General features: G+C 41.8%; 1 long non-coding RNA gene across 1 annotated transcript; it reads right to left on the bottom strand.

The window, feature by feature from the left end:
• Positions 1-273: 273 nt before the first annotated feature.
• LOC119515792 lies at positions 274-4,384 on the bottom strand. The gene is made up of 3 exons (XR_005213150.1): positions 4,371-4,384; positions 2,864-2,962; positions 274-968 (listed from the first exon to the last, which is right to left on the bottom strand). It is a non-coding gene; the product is annotated as an uncharacterized LOC119515792 (long non-coding RNA).
• Positions 4,385-8,920: the final 4,536 nt, after the last annotated feature.

Below are 8,920 nucleotides of genomic sequence, written 5' to 3'. Positions count from 1 at the left end.
CCCCCATTGTTCATTTACTTTTTTAAAATACAGTTAAATTGAGATATAGTCACACACCCTATAGTCATCCACAGTGTACAATTATTCATAGCAACATCATACAGTTCTGTGTTCAACAGAATCAATTTTTGAACCTTTTCCTTACTCCAAAATAAAAATAAAAGTAAAAAAGAACACCCAGAACTTTCCATCCCCTCCATCCCACCCTATTCTTCATCTAATTTTGTCCCCATTTGTCCACTCATCTCTATACGCTAGATAAAGGGATTACGAGCCACAAGGTTTTCACAGTCACACAGTCACACTATGCAATCTACATAGTTATATAGTCGTCTCTGAGAATCAAGGTCACTGGGTTGCAGTTTGACAGCTTCAGGTATTTCCCTCTAACCATCTGAGGATAATTTTTTAGTACTCCTTAATACGCCGTTACTATCCCTAGAAATCAACACCTTTCCTCCAAGGTAAACCTAAGTAATTTACCAAGAGATGTGGAAGGAATGTTTATCTTGACATGCAGCTTCCCCAAGGGTGGGATTTGCTGGCTCTTTGGCATCGCTCAGTTAGCAGGAACTGTGCAAGAGCCCGTCTGTCTCAGGGAAATGGCAGGAAGACTGAGGAAGGGGGACGGCTAATTATCAAACTTGGAATTGGGCCAGGCCAACGAACATCAGCATCTCCTTGCCTCAATTCTTCCACAAGGCCCTTGGAGACTCTCGAAACCACAGGTGGTGAGGACACAGATGGAGGCTGTAGATCCCACCCCAAGGCCTCAGTGCCTGTGGCCTTGGCCAAGTGCACCTTGACGGGAAGCCCATCCATGCCACCGAACCATGGGTGTGGGTTTGAGCAAGGTTTCCTTGAGATTTCTCTGTGTGTTGGTAAGCGACCCGCTTCTACTCTGGGTGAAATAAAACATCAGAGTCTGGAGTGATCTCGGGAGGCTTAACTGCTGCCCATGATCAGACCTGTCCAAGCAAAGGAAAAGCTTTTCTCATTTGATCCTTTTTCGGAAAGCTGGTTCACCTGTGATGTGTGTGTTTGCACATGCAGGATAATTGCCCTCTGTGATAAGCCCAGTAACCACTGATTTATCCATTCCAATTCAGGACCAGAACTTCCAAACTTTACCAAAGGTTAACTCACCTGGCCCAAGAGAAAAGACTGGAGAGGGAGCAATTTTGATTTACAACAAATTATGAAGTGAAAACCTATGATGGGTCAGTGCAAGGTGAGTGCCGCAGAGCCCCGGACTGGGAAGGAAGCAGTGCACAACCTGAAAAAGTACAGTGGAAGGTAGTTGGAGCTCCTTCTTGGCTTGTATTTGCACTACATAAACTTGGAAGCCAATTTCAAAGAAAATGCACAGAAACAAGCTTCAGTCTGTAGCAAGGCTTGCTAATGCACCCTAGTTCTGTTTAAGGCATTTTAGGGGAAAATAATATGCTTGCTCTAAAGCTTGAGTATTTCTGGTGAATTATAAAGGCTACTTACCAGCCACATGTCCAAATAACTTGAATCCTTATTTTTCTATGTATAAAAATTATACATGCTTGGCATGAAAAGAAAAAATCAAAGCTGAATGAAGTAAAAAGTCAGTTGCCAGTTTTCTCCACAATCTTCATGCCATACCCAGTGGCTTCACGGTAAGCAGTTTGGTGTATGCGTCTTGATATTTTCGAGGCATGTGCAAATTTGTGTGTTTTTTTTTTTTAAATACAAATAGAATTATACTTTACATTGTTGTTCTATGGCTTGCTTTTTTTTTCATTTAACTCTGAATTGTGGCTGTCATTCTAGATCAAGCCAGATTTACCTCATTCGTTTTCAAGGCATCCCATTGTATATTTGTACCATAATTTATTTAAAAATTCTTTATTGTTGGACATTTGGGTTTTTCCAGGTTTTCACTATTGTGAATAATGTTGCAAGCCTTTTTTATATATCTTTGTATACTTGTGCAAGATTATCTTAGCATGGTTTTCTAGAAGCAGAATTGCTGGGTCAAAGGATATGGATATTTAATATTTTGATAGACAATGCCAAATAATCTTCTAAAAAATGGCCTGATTACATTCTCACCGACAGTGCATTGGCATGCCTGTTTTCCCACATCCTTATCAATACTGGATATCAACAAGCACAAAAAATATTTTCCTAATCTCAGAGATGATTTTAATTTGCATTTATTTCATTATGCCTGTATCATATGTTTATTTAATGCATATTTTTCTGTGAACATTTTGTTCATATATTTTGTCCATTTTTCTGTTGATTTTTTTCTTACAAGTTTGTAAGAGCTGTTTGTATTAAGAAAGTTAGTCCTTTATTAAAGGTATCGAAAATATTTCCCCCCAGTTTGCTTGTTCCTTGCATTGCTATGGTGTTTTATGCCATGAGATGCAAAATATTTATGCAGTAAGATTTATTGGTGCTTTTCCTTTATGGCTTTTAGGTTTCCTGTCATGCTTAGAAAGAGCTTCCTCATTCCATGGTTTGAAAAAGTCTTACTATCCTTATAATACTAGTATGGTTTCATTTAAAAAATTAATCATAAAATATCTGACACAGAAAAGAATATACATAATGTATATATAGGCTTTAGAGGTCAATAATAAACACAGGCAAACAAGACACTCAACCTAAGAAATAGAGTTTTCATCTTTACATTAAAAAAATCCATCTGTAATTTGCTTTCGTGTTTTTTTTTTTTTTTTCCCCTGTGTTGCTTTTGTTTTCTATATAGCTATCAGGTTGTCCCAACATTATCTATTGAAAATCTCTCTTTTCTACTGGGTTCTTTTAAATAATGGTATTAAATTTCTATTGTGACCTCTGTACGCAAAATAAAATCATTTCTTACCTGTGGTGAGATATATAAAGAAACTAACAGAAGTCTCAGTTGTTCCTTCTTGATGTTTTCAGATTCAATGACCAAAATAATCCCCATTTCTAAAGCTTGCTGAAAGGAGAGTAAGGAAACATTTTTTAATTTCACAGGGGGAAAAAATAAGATATCTGATCTCTTAAATGTGAACAAATCATTTGACTTGTTTCCCCAGTTTCCTGACCTTTAAAATGGAGATAATAATAATACACCTCATAGGCTATTGTGAGGACTAAGTGGGCTTAGGAAATAATGTGCTTATCATGGTGCTTAGGATATAATAAGCATTCAATCGGTGGCTCAATAATTGTTCTTATTACGATTGTTATTGTTATTACATTATCAGCTTCTTGAGCCTTGGAAGGGAGGTCCTACTGACTGGCTTTAAGTCTGAGCCACATTCTTGCCTGGGATTATTATAGATAAACAGATCTAGTTTGCTAACCATATGATCCTGATACTATAACATTATGCCTTGTAACTCTGTAGAATTTCAAGACTTCTAACGTAGTATTTTTATACATAAATGAAAATGGTGCCAATCCTAATACTGCAAATGTTGTTTCTTAATCTTGAGAGCTTCTCTCCTTCCTGCTGAATGGTGGGGCAAGATTTAGAGGCATCCTCTTGAAACAGTGTCCACTCCCCCATCACAGAGCTTCTATCAATGTACATTTTGATGGAAAGTGAAGCCATCTAACTAGTGCACTTTTAACACTCCTTATTTCCAAACTGATGTCAAAGAGTTCCACTCATACCTTGAAAGCAGTTTATTGAATTTAATATGTTGTGAATTCAGTTTTCACATGATCAGATAGTTAAGGAGCTATTAACTAGTTCCCCCATTTCATTGATGAAGGAATTGCAGCAGAGGATTTTTCTTGCTGAAAGTTACTCAGAGATGTGATAGCCCAATCGTTTGTTTCTAGATCTCTAGGGTCACAGTACAATAATACCTGCTAACCCAAATCATTCTTAGAAACTGTTGAATGTGGAAATTATAATCTGAATAGATATTCCAAAGTGAAAATTATCATTTTTATTTGAAATAGATGAGTTGATTATTTTGAGCTTCTGCTCTATCAATTATTCTATTACACACAGTTCTTAACTCCTTTAGGAAGAGTGTATGGTTTAAGGACCAAGGCACCCATAAGCATTTACAGTATATTAATAAACCAACAATAGGTTGATGACTCACCCTGGATTCATGCCAGTATCTGTGTAGGAACTCCATAAACATGATATGCATTTCAAAAACTGCTAATCATAATTAAACTCAACAAACCCTTCAATCTTAGAAATTACATTATATGGAATATAAGCATTTGGCCGATTCCTTCCCTTTCTCCTCCCCAGTGGAATCACAGACCTGTAATTATCAGTTTTTTTTGGAAGCGGGACGCAATTTCATGCTCTTCAAAGAAAAAAAAGGTGATGCTTGACTTTTTTTTTTTTTTTGTAGATTTTTTTTCAAACTTACAGCATAGAGTCGTACACAACGCTCATCTCTTTCAAATCCCTCCTTTATACCTTGGTAACACTTTTCAGGTTTTTCTACTTTATTGTTCTTTCCAGATAAGCAGCGCGGTTTATCAATTTTGCTTTTCTCTGACTTAACCTTTCGTCAAATATTTATTTTTAAAATGGCATAACTGCTCATCAGAATTTCGAAAGCGCCCTTACTAAGCGCCTCCCCAAGGTTAGGAATCCGCGACTTAGGTGACCACGACTGAAAAGGCAAATTGTGACCATGGCAAAAAGCAAGACCAACTTGACTCTCGAGTGCCCTGCCCCCGCGGTCTTGAGGCTCGGTGCCGCCTGCCCCGGCCAGGGACCCTGGGGTTGCCGGGGGTGTCGGGAGGGGCGCGGCTCGCAGCTCGCGGCCCGCCGCGGGGAGAGTCCGGCTGCACAAAGACGCGCCCCTCGCCCAGCTCCCGCCCCGCCCCGGCCGCCGCCGCCGCCGCCGCCGGGAGCGCGCACCCCCAAGCCCCCGGCCGCCGCGATCCGCAAGCTCGGCCTCTCCCCCTCCTTCCCTTCGGTTCATTTTATTAGAAAGAAAAAAAAAAAAAGAAAGGAAACAAAAGTCCCGCCCCCTCCGCCCGGCTTCCGCCCCCGATTGGCCTGGCCCCCGTGCGGGTCATGCAGGGTTGCACCAATGAGGAGGCGCGATACTGCGAGGTGGGCCGGTCCCGAGCGGGGAGTGGGCGGCCCGTTAGCGCAGCAGCCGCGACTCCGCCACCATAGCGGAGACGCCGCTGCTCCCACAGACGCTCGCGAGTTGTCCCCTGCGCTCCCAGCTTCCTCTTCCCGCACGCCCCGAGACGCTCGCCTCGCTCGGCTCCCCGTCCCCGCCTCCTCCTTCCCTCCTTCTCTTCCCGGCTTTTGCTGCCCACATTGTCTCCTCCTGATTTTCTCTCCCAGTTAAGGAAAAAAAAATCTCCATCATCCTCAGGGAGCCCCCGCGTCCTCAAAAAACAAAAACCAGTCATGCTCCTGGGCTCCCGAGTCTGAGGGATCTGCCCGACCGAGGAGGAGGGAGGCTAGTTCAGAGCCGCATTAAAGGTCACGGGAGGGAAGCCCCCCGCAGACCCCCGTTCGCGTCCCAACGGGCCTGCCCCTCCTCGGCCCTGAGCCCGGCGGCCCCGCAGCCCTCCTCGCGGGCCTCTCGCCCCGTGCCCTCCACTTTCCGAGCTGCTGGGCCACAAACACATCTTTATTGATGGTGTAGCGCGTTGGGGGAAGGTAAGTCTCCAACTTGCCTGCGCCGGGTGGGCTGGTTTATTTTTTCTGCCCCTCAGCCTGGGTACGGGGTGTTGTGCGGGCAAAGAGGGTCGGTGGTGAAATCACTCGTCCAGTGGGAGCCCAAAAAGACGAGGGGGCCGCGGCGAGGGCCGGGAAGCGGGGTGGGGGTGGGGGCAATAGAAAAGGGCCAGGGACTTCCTTAGTCCTTTCCCGGGCAGGTAACTGTCCAGCTTGCCTTCTGGCTCCTGTTCTTTTTTGCTGCTGCTTCAAGCTCTCGTTTTACTTGTCTGAGGGTGAACTGTTTTATTATGCGGGCTAAATTATTGACTGAACTGTGGGAGGAAAGGAAGTCAGGGATTGAAACTAAATTTCTTGAATGTTTGTGGATTCGGGGGTCTTGGGGGAGGACTTTTTTTTAGAGTACCATTTTCACATTAGGGGAAGATTCCTCTCTGTATTGTAAATCTCAAGTTCTCTGTTCTGTGTACAAAATTAGGAAACCAAAAATCATTTGCAGCCTTATGGAATTCTTAAGTATCATGCTTTAAGTTCTGCTCTCTGATGGCTAGTGGCTTCTATGATTATTATTATTTTTTAAGGTTAAGGAAAGAAAAGTAGTTTTGTGTAGAATGGGGCGTCTGTGGGAGTCTGTGTGTGGAGAGAGAATTGCAGGTTTCCTTTGAAACTGGTTGCTTGAGAAGTTGCCGAAAGGAAAAGAAAATGATTCATTGTTGAATTGTCATTTCCCTCTGCTGCTTTTCCAAGGTTTGCTTACCATTTTTCTGAATTACAGACTTCAAACATTGATTTAAGGAAAATGTGTCCTTGAGAGACTGGGTGCTTTAAATGTTTCAGTATGTGTTGCTATTTTAAGGAACATTTAGAAAGTAGTTTTGTATGAATCCTGAAATAGCTTTCCCCAAAGCAATTTTTTTTTTAAAAACAAAAAGATAACTAGTAAAAGGAAACTTGGTGAATTACAAAACAGACATTTTAATGTAACACAAATTAATGCATCCTATGTTTGGATTTAAAGCAGTCTTAATACTTGCTTTACATTTAAAGAGAGACCTTTTTGTTTGGTGTACACTGGTTTCTTCAGGCTCAGTCTGTTGGGGGAGGGGAGAGAGGATGGCTCAATACAATAATAAAATCATCTTTGGGTGGGTATTTCCTCCCATGGATTTGCTTGCTGAGTTAATTCTACTTTACATTATAAAACAGTTTTGATTTTGGTGGCCTGGGCTGGGTGGAAAACTGGCTTCCAATTCTCCTGTTGTTGAGGTCGAAGGGAAAAGAGAGGCGCGCGCGTGCACACACACAACACACACACGCGCGCGCGCACACACACACACACACACACACACACTACCAGGCTGAAGGCTCATTGTTCTTCCATACACACATTCATTCTTCTCTCCCATATTTGGGACTAGGTTTGCACAGACAAACAGCTCTTTTTGGGAGGGATAGAAGAGAAGCTGGGGGAAGGGGCTGGGGGAAGGGAGGGTGCTTTTCTTTCTCAGCTTTCTTTCACCCATCTCATGTCTGTTTTTTTTTTTCCCAACCTTGCAAGAGCTGCAGAAGAGTACATTAGAAACTAAAGGACACTCAAAAACATGTTTAGAGACTCCTCCTTTGCACCTCTCTTCCTTTTGCAGCCCTGTTTCTGCTGCTTGCTTTTTCTGTAGGTAAAGGTAAAACCCCACCTCCCATGTTGTGACCCTACATTCAGCTTTCACTGCTTTCTTATTCTTCAATGCCCTGGACTTTGTTGGGGACAGTAATTTGTTCACTTGACTATTATTGTAGCAAGTGTGACCGGTGCCGCCTTTTCTAGGTGGAAATAGATTGTCTCAGTTATCCTGGAGTTGATAATATCAAGACATATTTGAGGTTAATGTATGGCAAAATGATGTGTGCATGTGTTTTGAGTTATTGCTATTTGATGGTCAGGTATGCTGGCTGTTGAGCTGTCAGTGTTTTTTGTTGTTGTTGTTGTTGTTTTGTAAATAGTTGCAAGAAAAAGGTCTGTTTTCCTGCTTCTGGGGTTAGTGTAGAGGTCCTTTGATAACCAGACAAGGAACGGGCTGAGAGAGTACACCTGCCTCTGGGCCAAGGATGGAGGTTGATGTGGCTTAAGTGTAGATTTTGGAATAGTACCTTCTACTGGTTAATTGCTGCAGAGGAAGAGGATGGGGGCAGGGATTAACGGCTGATGCTTTATGATTTTCTTTTGAACACACTTGTAGTGCCTTTCTGCAAATGCCACTTCCCTGAGCTGCTAGTACAGATGCCATTTGACGGGCATGGTTACATCAAGGCTTTGTAACATTATTGGCTGTGTCCTGACAGTTTGTTCTGTTATCAGAAATATTTACACATTGTGACTCCTTTGAATTGATAGTCTTCTTTCATGAGAAATATAGTTTGTCTTGAAATATTAAACAAAATAAGGGGGAGGTCATTGGCATTCCTGGTGTGGAAACTGAACACTTACGAGCAATTTTTAAAGACATTTTAGTATCGTTAGTAAAAAGTTAAATAGACCTACACAACAGAAAAAAAATGCTAGCATTGGACAGAGAAATTTTCCTTAGGGATCTTACCAGGAAGAGTGGGGTTGGGATGACGTTTGAGGTGCAGAACTCTTATTAAAATAAGCAATTTTGCATACATGATACTGTTGCATTGTAATAGTGTTGTTTTCAATAGTCCTGAAAGCATAAATTGATAGGATGACTTATTCTATGTATTGTTTTTTTTTCTTTTTTCTTTTTTTAAAATAACACTGGAGGTGAGAGAAAATGTGAAGTGAGTGTGTGCACAGATTAACATGGAAGAGGGCCAAATTCCTGCTCAGAGGCTTCTAAATCAAGGTGCAGTTTCAGAGATTATCTGCTTGATGAACACATGGAAGGATTACATCCTAACCCATCTCAATTGTCTTAATGAAGTGAACTGTTGGGGGGGATTTGCAGTGGTAAGGAGGGCCCTGTAGGATACACATCTGTTCCATATGGAATATTCTTAGGAATGTGATTTTAGATTCACTTTGTGTTCAAACCTTAGTTATCTCTAAGGTTGTGTGTCTTTTACAGTGAAATGTGAACAGTTCAAAAATACTATTTATTCAGTGGGAATAGAGTGAGGTAATTTCAATCCAGTATATCCTTTGCCAGTGTTTTTTTGCAAGGAAACTGGAGTAACTGGAATAAGTTCACAGCAAAAAGGTAATCCAAATCAAGGAATAAAATCACCTGTTGGTTTTTCAATTTTGATTTATTG

The sequence above is a fragment of the Choloepus didactylus genome, chromosome 19 (genome assembly GCF_015220235.1).
Source record: "Choloepus didactylus isolate mChoDid1 chromosome 19, mChoDid1.pri, whole genome shotgun sequence".
NCBI classification, from domain to species: Eukaryota; Metazoa; Chordata; class Mammalia; order Pilosa; family Megalonychidae; genus Choloepus; species Choloepus didactylus.
Note: the sequence above shows the minus strand (reverse complement) of the source record. Positions and strands in the feature narration are given on the sequence as shown.